Source organism: Mandrillus leucophaeus, unplaced genomic scaffold (genome assembly GCF_000951045.1).
Source record: "Mandrillus leucophaeus isolate KB7577 unplaced genomic scaffold, Mleu.le_1.0 Scaffold1042, whole genome shotgun sequence".
Classification (NCBI taxonomy): domain Eukaryota; kingdom Metazoa; phylum Chordata; class Mammalia; order Primates; family Cercopithecidae; genus Mandrillus; species Mandrillus leucophaeus.
This window is the reverse complement of record NW_012098566.1, coordinates 283780-299890: the sequence shown is the minus strand read 5'-3', so window position 1 is coordinate 299890 and position 16111 is coordinate 283780. Positions and strand designations below refer to the sequence as shown.

The 16111-nt window shown below is 40.2% G+C and overlaps 1 pseudogene; it reads left to right on the top strand.

Moving 5' to 3' along the window:
• The first annotated feature begins 13947 nt into the window (after positions 1-13947).
• Positions 13948-14330, top strand: LOC105539930 (annotated as a pseudogene).
• Positions 14331-16111: the final 1781 nt, after the last annotated feature.

Here is a 16111-nt window from a genome sequence, read left to right as displayed (position 1 = left end):
AGTTTTATTGGTGTGTCTAAATTGTCCCAGTGTGAGTAAGACTGAGTGCGTGGGAGTGTGCCCTGTGATGGGATGACGTCCTATTCAAAGTTGGTTCCCCTCTTATGCCCTGAGATGCCAAGATAGGCTCTGGACACCCTGACCTTGAACTGAAATAAGCAGGCTGGAGAAGGAATGAATGAATACAGATTATTGTAAAGTAAAAAATTCATAAAGTATTCAATAATCATGCAAATGCACAACAATAAACGATAAGGTACAAAAGCACTCAGCAAGCCTACCACACTTACGACTGCTCAGCAAGCCTACCACACTTTTGAATTGCCTAGTGGTAAGAGATGCTCCTCACAATTTTCACTTTGCAAACATTTATTCCTTCATTTAACCCACCACCACTACACCTGCCATTACTCACTGACTCACCACAAATTGGCTAGTCATTTACCGGCTTTTACCAATCTTTCTTAAATGTTTGTATAGCTCATACTTATTTCAGTGTTTAAGATTAGAACTGTTGGGGATATTTATTTGGAAGTTTGGTGATTTTTTTGTGCCAGAAATATGCCATAGGAACTCAGTTCTTGTTTCTCCTAATTAGCCTATGGTAAAGTTAGTTTCATTGTGTGTCCAGTTTCCAATTACCTATAGACCAGCAGTCCCCCAATTTTGTTGGCACCAGGGACCAGTTTCATGAAAGACAATTTTTCCATGGACCAGGGTGGCGGGGGATGGTTTAAACATGAAACTCGTCCACCTCATATTATCAGGCATTAGATTCTCATAAGGAGTATGCAACCTAGATCCCTCGCATGTGCAGTTCACAACAGGGTTCATGGTCCTGTGAGAATCTAATGCTGCAGCTGATCTGACAGGAGGTGGAGCTTAGGCCGTAATGCTCACCTGCCACTCATCTCCTGCTGTGTGGCCTGGTTCCTAACAGACCACAGACTGATAGCAGGGCTTGGGGACCCCTGCTATAGACAATGTTAAGTGAGGAGTTACTCTACCTAGTTTCACCAATATCATTTGTTGAATAATTGCTATGTTCTCCTTTGATCATCTAGTGTCCTATTAGGAAATGTGGAAGTACTCTAGATATTCCCAGCAGAGAATAAATTAATGCAAACAATTTGTGACAAAGAATTGGAAGGGCTAAAGAAGCAACAGGTGAAAGGGATATCAGTCTGTGATCATGATGCTGCTAGTGACCCCGGGCTGGAAACCAGCAGTTTATTTTCACTGCTGAGCTGCTGGCTGCAGGGCCATTTCTTTTTTGGAACATTCCCGTAGACATTGACCAGGAACCCAGGAACTTACTTTCTAAGGATGCTGCTCAAACTACCACCATTCTTACTAATGTTGGTGGAGCCCAAGTTACCTGCTGTTGATGCTACTCCTGCGGCCAGAAGAGGCACCAGAAGCAGAAAAATGGCTCCGTCTCACCTCTTGTTCCTCAATCCCAACCAGTGAGTGCCCCTCAGTTATGGGACCTTACCATAGGCAGCTGACAAGAAAATCCAGAAATGTGGCACTCTGGCTTCCAGCCAGCATATTTGTGACAAAAGGGAGCATGGAAAGTTGGGAATGGGGATAAATGCCAACATATAATCAGCTCACCCACTGCTTTGAAAATCACAAAATAAATTCCTCAATGCTTGAGGATCTATTCCTAGACTTTCTAATCTTTTTCCATTAGTATATTTATCTACTTAACATTCAGTGTCGCATTGTTTGGAATATTATGTTTTCATATCTAGTAGAAACAGTTCCCTCATTTTTTTCCATAACTTTCCTAGTTTTCCTGGATTGTTTATTTTTTCCATATAAATTTTAGGAGGCCAAAGCCTTATCCGTTAAGCAATCAGAGCCATATAAGTTTTAGAATTAGCTTGTCTAGTTCCAAAAAAACTGCAGTTTGCATTTTATTGACAGTATGTTATAAATTTAGTTTAACTTAAAGAGAATTAATATCTTTATAATGATATAATTTTCTATCAGTTTAGTATGTTGTTTATTTGTTCAAGTGTCCTTTTGTGATCCTCATTAGTATTTAAAGTTTTCATTCTATAAATCTTGTACATTTCTTAAGTTTATTCTTAAGTATTTCACGTATTTGGTATTTGCCCTTGGGGGCCTCTTGTTCTTATTGATTATAATTTGCATATATGAAGCCTATTGATTTCCATACACTACCTTTATTCAGTTACCTTGCTAGATTCCCTGACTATAACAGTATTTCAATATTGTCTCTTGGATTTTTTGAGGCAAATAAATCTGCTAATAATTATAACTTATGTCCTATATCCCCACTTTTGAACCATCCATTTCTTTCTCTTCTCTAATTGTGCTGAAAAACTCCACCAGGCCGTGATAAATTACACTAGTGATGCTGTGTTCTTTCCTTGTTCCGAATTTTAATGGGAATGCTTCTACCTTTTCCTGACAGGCATAATACTGGGTTTTGCATAACAGAGTAATATCTATTAAATCCCATTTTATTCACACTTTTTTAAAAAATCAAGAATAGATGTTGAATTTTTCTTAAAAAATTGATGGAAATCTTTCTATAATATTTGAATCCATTAATGTGAAATATATTAATAAACATACAAATATTGAAACACCCTTACATTCATGGAATAAATTCCTTTGGTCATGTAATATTAATCTTTTAATATGCTATCTGTTTGCACACATTTTATTGAGGGTTGTGGCAATGATCGTCATGCCTGAGAATAGTCCATAGGTTTATGTGTGTGTGTTGGTATGTGTGTGTTCTTTGTCCTCATCCATTTAAAGTTGATTTTTGCTAGCTTCACTCTTGGTGACCTTGCTACCAATTTTCTCAGGGTTTCTTACAGTGGCCTCCTATATGCTGATTATAATGAAATTGATCTTTTAAACATAAACCTATAATATCTTTGGGGTGGAAGAAAAAAGATAAGAAAAGAATAAACATAAACCTGGACTTGATATTTATTTCTTATAATTCCCTCATGGTTTTATTTAATTGCAGCAATCCACCAACATCTTTTTGATTCCTGACTTCCCTTGGTAGATTCTATACTGTGACTTGAAGAACAGTTGGCAAAGGGGTCAAAAGCCAGTAGATAGGCGGGCCCATAATCTCTCCCTTACCTTGTGAGAAAATATAGAAAGAATCAGAATCAGATCATGACTCTCCACCCCAGGAAAGAAGAACACTCAAGAAACACGTGCTAGTGGCATGTCAGGCCAGACACACCCATCACGGTCTCCTGCCGTCAAGAAGGAGGGGGCCAGGCAAGCTGGGAGACGAGAGAATCTCCAAGGCCATGGCTTTGGTTTCCAGCAGTATCTCTTTCAGTAAGTTAGTAGGTAGAAAACATTCTGCAAACTAGGACTGAGGGCAATAAGCAGAATATTGTTAGCATGTAGGATCATTTACAATTACTCATGCCAGGTCAAAGTTATAGTGTCAAACACTCACACCTGTTAGGGTAAGAAATGAGGAGTCAGCCTATCAGAAACCATTTGCTACATTGGCTCAAGATTCCTACCCTGTATGACAGCAGAACAAGCTCTTCCACAGGATGTTTCACAGACTGGGAAACAACTGATGGCATACCATAATTACTATTTTTAAATTTCCAGTAAAGACTACGCTCATTCTTTTTAGACTCTGCCTACAATGCCAAGATAAGCTGTTAAAAATTCTAATCAGGCCAGACTCAGTGACTCATGCCTGTAATCCCACACTTTGGGAGGTCTAGGCAGGCAGATCACTTGAGGTCAAGAGTTCAAGACCAGCCTGGCCAACATGGTGAAACCTGTATTTTGTATTCTCTACTAAAAATACAAAAATTAGCTGGGTGTACTGGTGTGCACCTGTAGTCCCAGCTACTTGGAAGACTGAGGCAGGGGAGTGTCTTGGATCCGGGAGGCGGAGATTGCAGTGAGCCAAGTTCATGCCATTGCACTCCAGCCTGGGCAACAGAGTGAGACTACATCTCAAATATATATATATAAAATCAACTAGCTTTTTTTTTAAATCAAACTATTAATACAACTCCTGAATATATATTTGGAAGTGTTATATCTCCTTATATACCTTTTTCATTATTTAATGCCCCCCTTTACTGCTGGTAATATTCCATTTCCAAGTCTGCTTTGTCTAATATTAATATAGCCACTTGAGCCTTCTATTATTGTTTGATGCACCTTTTACTATCTTCTTAGTTTATGCCTTTATACTTAAAGTGAATTTCTTGGTGTGCTTACATTTATACTTCATTTAACTTTTGATATGGTTGGATTTAGGTCTTCATTTTATTATTTGTTTTCTGTGTAGGTCATCTGTTTTTATTCCTCTTTTTCTTCATTCCTGCCTTCTATGGGGTTATTTGAGTTTAGTTTAATTTAAATGTTTTAGTTTAAATTTCACTTTAATTCATTTATTGGCATTTTGCATATATCTCTAAATTATTATTTTTTAGTGGTTCCTCTGGGAATTACAACATACCTGCCTGACTTGTCACACTCTATTTTAAATTAATATTTTACATCAAATAAAATGTAGGTGTCTTAAAACCACACAGATCCTTTTAGCCTCCAGCGCTGACCTTTATGTCATAGTTGTCATATGTATTATATACATATGTATTATATATGCATATGTTGAAAATCCCACCGGACGTTATAGTTTTTCCTTTCAGTAGTCATACACATTTTAATGAACTGAAGAGAACAATTTTTCCCTCTGTCATTTAGATTGGATAATTTCTGTAGATTTAGCTTCCCACTAACTGACTTTTCTATACTCTCCATTTTATTACTGAGCCAATCCAGTGCATTTTTAATTTCAGATATTATATTTTTCAGTTTGAAAATATCCAAGTTTGCTCTTTTAATAGTTTCTCTTTCTCTACTGAGGATGTCTGTCTTTCCTCTCATTTCAGGCATGCTTATGTTCCCTCATTAGAGCATACTCATACCTCAAAGTCTTTGTCTGATAAATCGAATGTCTGTTTTACATGGGTTGGCATTTATTGATTGTTTTTTCCCTTGAGAATTGGTCACGTTTCTGGGTTCTTTGTTTATTGAGTAATTCGGGATTGCATCCTGACAATGTGATGTTTTCTTGTGTAGACTTTCATTCCAGTTAAAATCCTTTGTAGCGTGTTGATTTTGCTGCTGCTGTTGTTATTTTAGCAGGTCATCAATCTGGTTAGGTTCAGACCGCAAATACTATCTCACCTTCTGATATGGTGTGGCTCTGTGTCCGGCCCCCCCCCCCAATCTCATGTTAAATTGTAATTCCCAATGTTGGGGGAGGGATCTCGTGAGAGGTGATTGGATTATGGGGGCAGATTTCCCCCTTGCTGTTCTCATGATAGTGAGTAAGTTCTCACAAAATCTGGTGATTTATAAAGTGTGTGGTACTTCCCCTTTAGCTCTCTCTCTCCTGCTCCCCCACAGTAAGATGTGCTTGCTTCCCCTTCATCTTCCACCATGATTGTAAGTTTCCTGAGGCCTCCCAGCCATGCTTCCTATGCAGCCTGCAGAACTGTGAGTCAATTAAACTTCTTTTCTTCATAAGTTACCCAGTCTCAGGTGGTTCTTTATAGCGTGTGAGAATGCACTAATACACCTTCTTTGGATGGTAATTATTAGTTCAGTTTCTAAAGCAAAGATTTACTTTGTTTCTTCATGTCTGTCCTAAAGAGGATGACTATACACTAATCTATTGTATATTTCAAAATAGCTATAAGAGAAAAATTTAAATGGTTCCAATATAAAGAAAAGACAAATACGTAAGGAGATGGATATCCTAGGTGCACTGAATTGATCCTTACAAATTATATGAGTGTAGTATATCATCACTTGTACCCTAAAACTACGTACATCTATTTTGCATCAATTCTTAAAAATTGGATATTCCTATTATTGTCAATTTACTGACTCTTTCCTCTCTCCTCTTTATTCTGCTGTTTAGACCATCAGCTGGGCTTTTCATTTTGGTTATTATACTTTTCACTTCTAAAATTTCCATTTAGTTCTTCTTTATAGCTTCTCTTTCTTTGCTGAGGTTTTATATTTCTTTAATGAGATGTTTTGTTTTTTCACCTGTTTCATGTGCATTTGTAATTGATAGTCGAGGCATTTTTATGATATCTCCTTTAAAATCTTTGTCATATAATTCTAACAACTGTATCATCTTGATGATTGTGTTTCTTACTTTATTTCAGATCTCACTGGTTCTTGTGATAATTAATATATTAAAAATCTATTTTTAATAAATTTAATAAAATTTATATTTAAAAATCTATTTTTTCTCTATTAAAACCTAGATATTTTGGCTGGGTGTAGTGGCTCACGCCTGTAATCCCAGCACTTTGGGAGGCTGAGGCGGGCGGATCACCTGAGGTTGGGCGTTCAAGACCAGGCTGACCAACATGGAGAAAGCCCATCTCTACTAAAAATACAAAATTAGCCGCATGTGGTGGTGCATGCCTGTAATCCCAGCTACTTGGGAGGCTGAGGCAGGCTCCTGGGAGGGGAAGTTGCAGTGAGCTGAGACCACACCGTTGCACTTTAGCCTGGGCAATAAGACCAAAATTCTGTCTCAAACAAACAAACAAACAAAAAAATCTAGATAGTTTAGACAATATGTACTGTGGTTTGGGATCTTATTTAAGCCTTGTTTTAGTTGGCTTGCTCTAACACCACTCTGGCAGGGTACAAAAGGGCATCACTTTATTAACTCCAAGTGGGCGTTTAAGTCTGTGTTCTCCGTACAGGCTCCATTTGGTTGGAGAAGGGAGCTACTCATTATTGTTAGGTGGGATGGGAATTCCGCATCCCCAGTAGGCCTCCACAAATCCTCCCCAGCTGGAAGGGGAAATACGCACCTTGTTACAGTCATGTGGAGATGAAAGTCCAGGTTCTCTGGGTGGTTCCCACTAATACCATGTGGAGAAAAGAAGGTGCTTGTTACCACCCATCGGGGATGAAAGTCCTGGCTCGCCACTCAGCCTTCTCTGACACCACCCTAGCAGGAGTGAAGTTGGCTACCCTCTTGACATCGTAGGTTCCCCCCTCAACTTTCTCTAGTGTTGGTTGGGATGGGGCCATAGTTTTCTATGGCGTTTGACTGGAATAGGGCAGCTATTGCTAGGCTATCCCTTTTTTGGTCCTTTACCTAGACAGAACAGGTTTTTGCTGGAGTTCTTTCTGTCTATACATTAGTATACATTAGTGTTTCCAGGCTGCTAGCTTCTTCCGCTCTGAGTCTGAGACATAGGAAGCAAAAAGAAAACTCAGGGAACTCACCACCACATCACTGCATGAGTTCTGAAGTCCCTCATTGGTCTGCCTTCTCTCCATCTTTCAGAATCTTCTTATGTTTGTTTTATATACATCCAGGAAGTTTTGCTGCATTTAGGGATTGGAATAGGGAAAAGTATGTCTACTCATTTTCCTTGAAGTGGAAGTTTCTATTTTGATATTTTCAGTTTGGGTTTGATTTGGTTTGCTTTACACTTTGCACAATTGTCTACACGCTTTGCCCATGGGCAGAGGAAGCCTTAATGAAAACTTTTAGCAATAATGTAAATAAGCTGGCAATAGCTTGTTTGGAAACATTGGAACCAACAGACTATGAGCCTTTTCTGCATTTATTCTGTGCACATCAAAGGATGAAACTGCATTCACACTGTTCTCAAAGGCTTGTTGAATGCTTACTATATCTCAGTCACAGTCCTTGGCACTGGATATACAATAACAAACAAGGTATTGTCCCTGCTCTCAAAAAGTTTATGTCTAGTGGGAGAGAAAGAGAAGTAAGTGCCATTTTAATACGCTGTAATGTCTACCATGAGGGTTGGGTGCAGTGGCTCACGCCTGTAATCCTAGCACTTTGGGAGGCTGAGGCAGGAGGATTGCCTGAGCTTAGGAGGTTGAGACCAGCCTGGGCAACATGGTGAAACCCCATCTCTACTAAAATACAAAAAATTAGCTAGGCGTGGCAGCATGCGCCTATAGTCCCAGCTACTGGGGAGGCTGAGGTAGGAGAATTGCTTGAACCCAGGAGGCAGAGGTTGCAGTGAGCTGAGACCGCACCATTGCACTCCAGCCTGGGTGACAGAGTGAGACTCTGTCACCATAAAAATAAATAAATAAATAAAAATAACTACCTTGAGAAGGATAAGCCCACAGGAGAGGTTTTTAATCCAGGCTACGAAGCCAGAGAAAATACAGTTAAAGAGCTAACAGAAACCAAGTTTTCCTAACTTAAATATAAAGAATTTAATGGAAGGATACTGAGTACAAACAGAAAATCTGGAGAAACAGGCTTATAAAGGGCAGAAAGAAAAGCAGCTTTGAAGGGTTAGGAAGCAGGAACCCAGGGAGTATCTCTGAGCCAGAACAATCTGGTCAGAGCCCTGCCACTAATGTGGAGGGATTTCAATTTCATTCATCCTTGTGCTATTTGTATAAGATTCAAAGTCCTGGAGGAAAGCATCTAATTGACCAGTTTAGGTCACAGCTCATCCACCTCCTTGTACCAGGGCCATGAGAGAAATGAGTTTACACCCTTTAGCTTCTGCAACAGGGGCCTGACACATGGATTTACCATTCAACCAAGGGGACGCAAAGGAAAAAATGGTTAATTCTCCAGAAGGAAGTCAGGATATTGAAGGAAGGATGAATGGATGCTAAGCAGCTAAAAAAAATGACAAAAGTCCACGGCAGCAGCTAGGTTATGATCAATGCCTGAGATGACTTAGCTAGTCCCAGAGTGGGACAAGAATATGTTTAGGAAGAGAGACTGGCATGTACAAAGCCTGAGGTAGGAGGAAGCATAGTGAATTCAGATGACTAAAGTACGGTGGTTCATAATGGCCTGGGCATAGAGTTTGGAGAGAGGGTGGGGTGAGGATAGAGGCCAGCATGGGAGGAGGTGCCACAGGACAGGAAAATAGGAGCAAAGTGCCACTATGACTTGAAGACAAGTGAAAAGCTCATCATCTAAGGAATGAGAGAGATGTTAAAGTGTTTTACACAGAGTCATGGCATTTTTGTCTTTGAGTGATGGCTTTGGCTCTTGCAATAATTCAGGTAGAGATGAAGGTAGCCTGAACCAAGATGGTAGTGAGTGCATGGAGAGAAGTGATTCATCAGATTTGAGTGAGGAACAGGCAAGGGAGTGGAAGGAGACAGGATGCTTTCCAGGTTTCTGGTTTGAGTTGCCACATGGATAACAACATCATAGACAGAGGAAGGAAATTATGGTAGAGAAAATGGGTTCGGCATTAGACATACTGGGCTTGAGACAGATGGTTGAATATATGGCTGTGAAAGGCAGGAAAGAGGTCAGAGCAAAAGATTTAGGGTAGGTATCCATCACTACATAGAGGCCAAAGGGATAGATGAAACATCCTGGGAAAAGTATAGAGAGTGAGAAGAGAACAGACCCTAATGTGCAGCCTTCCCAGCATCGACACTTAAGGATTGGTCCAAGGAAAAGCAGCAGCCAGAGAATCACAAGGATGACAAGAGCGGCCAAGGAAACAGTAGATGCACGGTGTCTGAAGCAGGCTGAAGCTGAAGCAGGCTTCAGGATGGGGAAATGGTCAAGTGTCCAGTGTTAAGTAAAGTAAGAAGGGAGAAGTGTCCAGGGGATTTGTCAGCAAGGAGGCAACTGGTGTGTGAGAAGAACTTCGGAGGTGTTTGGGGTCCTAGCAGCAGATTGTAAGGGGCTGAGGAGCAGGGAGGAAGGAGGACCTGGAAACAGTGCAACCCAGTGGTGCCCAGTCCTGCTGCTTAGGTAGTCTAGAGAAAATGTACATGATGTATTAGTTTCCTATAGTTGCTGAAATGAATTACCACAAACTTAGTGGCTTAGCACAATGCAATTTTATTATCTTCTAATTCTCTAGGTCACAAGTTCAACACAGGTCTCACTGGGCTAAATTCAATAAGTCAGAAGGCCTACAGACCTTTCTAGAGACTCTAAGAATCTGTTTCCTTGCCTTTTTTGTTTTTTGTACACGGTCTCACTTCATCACCCAAGCTGGTGGAGTGACATGATCATGGCTCACTGCAGCCTCAATCTCCTACCCTCAAGCAATCCTCCCATCCTCCCACCTCAGCCCCCCGAGTAGCTGGGACTACAGGTGCATGCCACCACACCCAAGTAATGTTTTTATTTTTTGTAGAGAAGGGGTCTCCATATGTGGCCCAGGCTGGTCTCGAACTCCTGGCCTCAAGTGACCCTCCCACCTCTGCCTCCCAAAGTGCTGGGATTATAGGCGTGAGCCACTGCGCCTGGTCTCTTTGCCCTTTCAAACCTCCAAAGACCTCCTTCTTCCATCTTCAAAGCCAACAAAGTTGCATCTCTTTGTGCCTTTTTTCCATGGTGACATCTCACTCTGACTCTCTTCTTCTACTTCCTTTTTCTATTTTTAAGAACATTTGTGATTACTTTTGGAGCCCACCTGGATAATTCAGGATAATATTCACACCTAAGATGCTTAATTGAATCACATGGAAGGTAGCGGGTCCTGGAGGTCAGAATGGGAACATCTTTGGAAGGCCATTATTCTGTCTACCACACATTGGTACATTTTAAAACACCCAGATGATTTTTCTGTGCGAGTGGGATTAAGCAACACTAGAAAGAGAGAAGAGGTGATAATGAGGTTGATAGAAAGTTTTTTGGTGTTGTTTTACAAAATGAGGTGTGCAATAGTAGAAATAAAGGAGACAGTCATTTTAATCTCTAGCTACTTTTTTTCAGTGATGTCTTAATAGTGAAATTATGTTAGAGAAGAACAATTTTTATTTGACACTTTCTAATGTCTGCCCCGAGCTAACTCTTTTCTTCCTTTTTCCCTTACTCAAAACATGACATATTGTAGAAGCTTCCAAACCCATAGTGATAATTAAAAAGACGAGCAAAAGATATGCAGCTGCATGCTCAAGGTGAGCCTGAAGATATCCAAACCTAGATTTATAGAAAATGAGCTTTTCAGAGACAGAAACTGAAGAGGCTAATCTGAAATGAAACTCAATTTTCTCCCACGCAGCGGCCTGGGGTTACTTGAGACTGGTCTTTTGTCAGCACTGGGGACTCAGAAATGAAAGTGTGCAGAGATGATCAAATGCCAAGATGGCCATATTGTGCAGGGAAGGCGAGCATGTGTTTTGGTTGGAAGGGGGAACAGTGTTCAATTAATCCTGAAATGTTTGCAAAAACAAATGATGGGCAAAAAGAAAACTCAACTTGAAAGCGGTGTGATTCTTTATGAAAGAACCATCTCCACCAGTCTGGCAGCCACAAAATAAACACGTCAGCCAGCCAGGCCAGAGCACAGATAATTAGGAGTGAGTAGCAGCACATGGACAGTTTTCATTAAAACCAAGTCAGTGTGGCAGATGGGCAGGCCTCAGTGGCCCATCACTGGGGGCTTGGAGGAGGCAGGGCCCTACCTCCTCTGGTCTTCCTGGAGCCCAGGGCCCTGACTGCTTCCCCTTCAAACAGGGGCCAGGATGGGAAGGCTTGTGTTCGGACTGTGCAAGTGTCTGTCCACGCCTCAGTCTCTGGCCAGCAATAGAGGATCATGACAGCAGAGTAATTAAGCCCTTGGGGGAATCCTACAGGCCTGTCAAAGTGAGGGGCTTCCTCCCTGCTCTTCAGACACTTTTCTGTGTTCTGGCCACTCCCAGCATTGCCAACTATTTGAGGGTTGCCTTGCCTTTGACCCCTTAAGTACAGAAGAGAAACAGCCACCAAAAATGCATGTATTCTGTTTAAGGAATTGCCTCATTGTTGCATTTTTAATAATGAATATTTACGTAATTCAATTAAGGCAGAATGCTGATATATGCCGAACGAAGCCTGGGGTTTACAAGGGCGCTGCAGCTACTGTCCCCGTGGTCGAGTCTGGGTCATGAAATAACCATGCCTTAGCGGTCGGACGTGTGCCTGCTTGACAGCAAAGTACCAGTTTGACGACAATGATGCATCTAGTTCCCCGAGGTGGGTCACTTAATGACTGTTCTGCATTGACCCAATAGAATATTTGATTTGTGTTGCTGTAAAAGACACTGTCGACTGCCAGATTGAGGTGAACATCTTGGAACTGACATAGTCAAATACAAGCAGGGCCAAAATATTCTGAGGCTTCCACACTTCCTGCCCCCGCTTCCCCCTTCCTGTCTTCTCTGAGGCAGGCGTGCAGATGGGCTAGGATTTGACACACTGACAGTGGTGGGTCTGTATCCGGCAGTTTCCTTCCCTACCACCCACCCACTACCCTTACAGTACTCGCTGTTCTCCCAGCCTCTGTCCCCCTTAAGCTACTTCTCATCACTCAGCAGAGCTTTCTTTTCTGCTGTTGGCTTTGTCAGCATTACTGCTTCACTCTGCTCCCTCTTGGAGAGAGCTGAATCAGATGAAGAAGACAGGGGTGACAGGACCCAATTTTGACAGGAAAGTTCAGTCCCAATTTCTTGCTGCTGACTGCATCTGCCTGCAGGGAGCTGCCTGCCTCCGCTCTTGGCACTCCAGTGGGGCACTCTCCTCAAAGACATGAGTTCATGCCTTTTCCAGGAAGCCTCCGGGCCCCGGTGAGAAATACAGTCTATATTTCTGTTGCCCTAATAATCAATGCAAGACCATGAAAAAAGTGGCAGGCCTGAGGACCAAAGGTACCTGGGCAACTATGTGGAGAGTAGGGCCCATAATTGCTTCAGAGACAGCCTAGAAATGAAAATGATGTCAGTTTTGCAAAACTGAGTTGGAGATAACTGTGAGACCCTGAATAGATATGCAGTAGGTCATGGTGGAATCCTCAAGAAAAATCAAAGAGAAAATCTGAGATTTTAGAATCATCTGCTTTCCACCTTAAATACAAGTTAGTCTGAAATCCCAGCTTTCTTCTGCGTAGTTTCTGCCTGCCGTATCTTTTCCCATGCTTTCTTTTCAGGCTTTGTTCAAGTGTAGTTCTTGTGTGCAGCATATAACGTGTCTTTCTCTTTTAAAAATCCAGTCAGATAATCTATCTTTTAATAGGTGGATTTAATCTCCTTACATTTATTCTAGTCACTGACAGAGTTGGAGTTATTTTTGCTACTACATTTTGTGTTTCTGCTTACCATCCTTTATCTTTATTTCCTATCCCTTTACTGCCTTCTGTTGGATTGATAACATTTGTCTATATTTCTGCTTTGCCTGCCTCAGCTGGCTTGCAATCTATAAATTGTGTTTATCTTCTTTGGCAGTTATCTTTAAATTTTTAACATAAATGTTTAGCCATGAATTTTCTCACAAAGTCTAAATTTGTTCATTATTTCTATCCTCCTCTAGAACATGAAAAGGACTCAGCACATTTTAACTAAACAATGACTACCCCCTTTCCCCATCTGGTTATTTATCCTTTTTTAACCCTCAAATTTTCAACACACACAAAAATTTTAATTATTTTTAAACAAATTGTTAAATTTACCAACTTTTTAAAAGAAAGAACCATCTTGTTATGAAAGAACCATCTCAGTGGTAATAAATTGTGTGCATAAAAAGAAATAAAGAGCTACAAGAAACAATTGTGGACATACAAATTTGCAATTGCAAAAATATGGAACCAGCCCAAATGCCCATCAATCAATGAGTGGATAAAGAAAATGTGGTATATATGTAACATGGAATACTACTCAGCCATAAAAAGGAATGAAATAATGGCATTCACAGCAACCTGGATGGAATTGGAGACTATTATTCTAGGTGAAATAACTCAGGAATGGAAAACGAAACATCGTATGTTCTCACTCATATGTGGGAGCTAAGCTATGAGACACAAAGGCAAAGAATGGTACATATACTTTGGACTTCGGAGACTCGGGGGAAAGGGTGGGGGATGGCAAGGGATAAAAAGACTACACATTGGGCTTTTCCAACTTGGACCTGGCAGAATGGCTCCTGCAAAGAAGGGTGGCAAGAAGAAAAAGGGCCATTCTGCCATCAACGAGGTGGTGACCCAAGAATGCACCATCAGCATTCACAAGCACATCCATGGAGCGGGCTTCAAGAAGCGTGCCCCTCGGGCATTCAAAGAGATTTGGAAATTTGCCATGAAGGAGATGGGAACTCCAGGTGTATGCATTGATACCAGGCTCAACAAAGCTGTCTGGGCCAAAGGAATAGGGAATGTCCCACATCAAATCCATGTGCGGCCGTCCAGAAAACGTAATGAGGATAAGATTCACCAAATAAGCTTTATACTTTGGTTACCTATGTACCTGTTACCACTTTCAAAAATCTACAGACAGTCAATGTGAATGAGAACTAACCGCTGATCATCAAATACATCAAATAAAGTTATAAAATTGAAAAAAGAAAAGACTACACGTTGGATACTGTGTGCACTGCTTGGGTGATGGGTGCACCAACATCTCAGAAACCACCACTAAATAACTTATGAATGTAACCAAATACCACCTGTTCCCCCAAAAACTTATTGAAATAAGAAAATAAATTTTTAAAAAAATTCTAAAACAGACTTATTTATTTGTATGTACACAATTGTTTACTGTAATTCAGCCTTTTCTCTGGGCTTGCTTTCATCTTAAAGAAGTTTTTTTTTGTTTGTTTGTTTTTTGTTTTTTTTTTAGCAGGGTACTTTGGTTCATGCCTGTAATCTCAGCACTTTGGGAAGCTGAGGAGGTAGGATTGCTTGAGCTCAGGAGTTCGAGACCAGCCTGGGCAATATAGCAAGACCTCATATCTACTAAAAAATCAAAAAAGTTAGCTAGGCCTGGTGGTACGTGCTTGTAGTCCCAGCTACTGGGGAGGCTGAGGTGGGAGGATCACTTGAGCCTGGGAGATCAAGGCTGCAGTGAGCTATAGATCATGTCACTGCACTCTAGCCTGAATGACAGTGAGATCCTGTCTCAACAAAAAAAGTAATGATTTATTTCTGAGAATGGTAAAACTCTTTTAGATGCAGAGTTTCTAACAATTTTATTATTTTTCTCTCACTCTTGAATAATAGTTTAAATGACTGTAAAATATTAAGTTGACTGTTAATTCCTCCCTGTGCTTTCAGAAAACTAATCTTCTGTCTTCTGGCATATATTGTTGCTGATGAGAAGTCTGCTGTTAGTCTTACTGGTTTCTCCTTGTAGATAAAGTGTCTTTTCTTTCTGGTCACTTGTAAGAGCATTTTTGGCTTTATCCTTGGTATTTTTTAGTTTCACCATAATGTGTCTCAGTGTTGGCTTACTTTTATTTATCCTATTTGTATCTCAGGGTGCACTTTCAATCAAAACCATGTCTTTCTTCAATTCAGGAATATCCTCAGCGATTTTATTTTCAAAGATGGCTCTTTGTTATTCCTTTCTTCTTCTGGAAACCCTATTTAGATATCAGTTACAGTTTCTTAATGTATCTATTTTGTCTCCTAAATGTGCTTTCAGGTTTTAAAAAAAGTTATCTTCAATCTCTATGCTGCATCCTGATGAATTCTTCAACACTACATTCTAATCCATTAATTCCATCTTTGATTGTGACCAGCCTAGAGTTTACCTTATCTATTGGGTTTTAAGTGTTCAATTATCACATTTTTTTATTTTCAATATTCTAATTTAATATTTTCTCACCTTCACTTATTGTTTCATTTCTCCTTTGTTGTTGCTGTTTCACATTTTTATGTTTTATTATAGATTCTTTTTAAATTTAGCTTTTTGAATATTTTAAGCATTATTATAAATAGCTTGTAAGATTGTTTTATAAAATTAATTTTTAGGTGAATTTTTTCCTAATTGTTCACTGTACTCTTTTTTTAGCATTTGATTCCTATGAGTTTTGTGATTTTCATTTACAGTAATTTGTCTTTTTTGTTTTATTTTTTCTATTTTCTGTCTCATGATCACCCCTAGAAACTAGAGAGACTATAATAGGTTGCAAGGCTTACAGATCCGACTTCCAATTCCCTAACACCCTTTGGACTTTATATGTCATTTGGAATACATCACTTACATCTAAAGAACAGTGTATTTGTCAGCTCAGGCTGCCATAACAACCAACACTGACTGGGCAGTGCTGCTGTCAGGGTTGATTTCTGACAAGGGT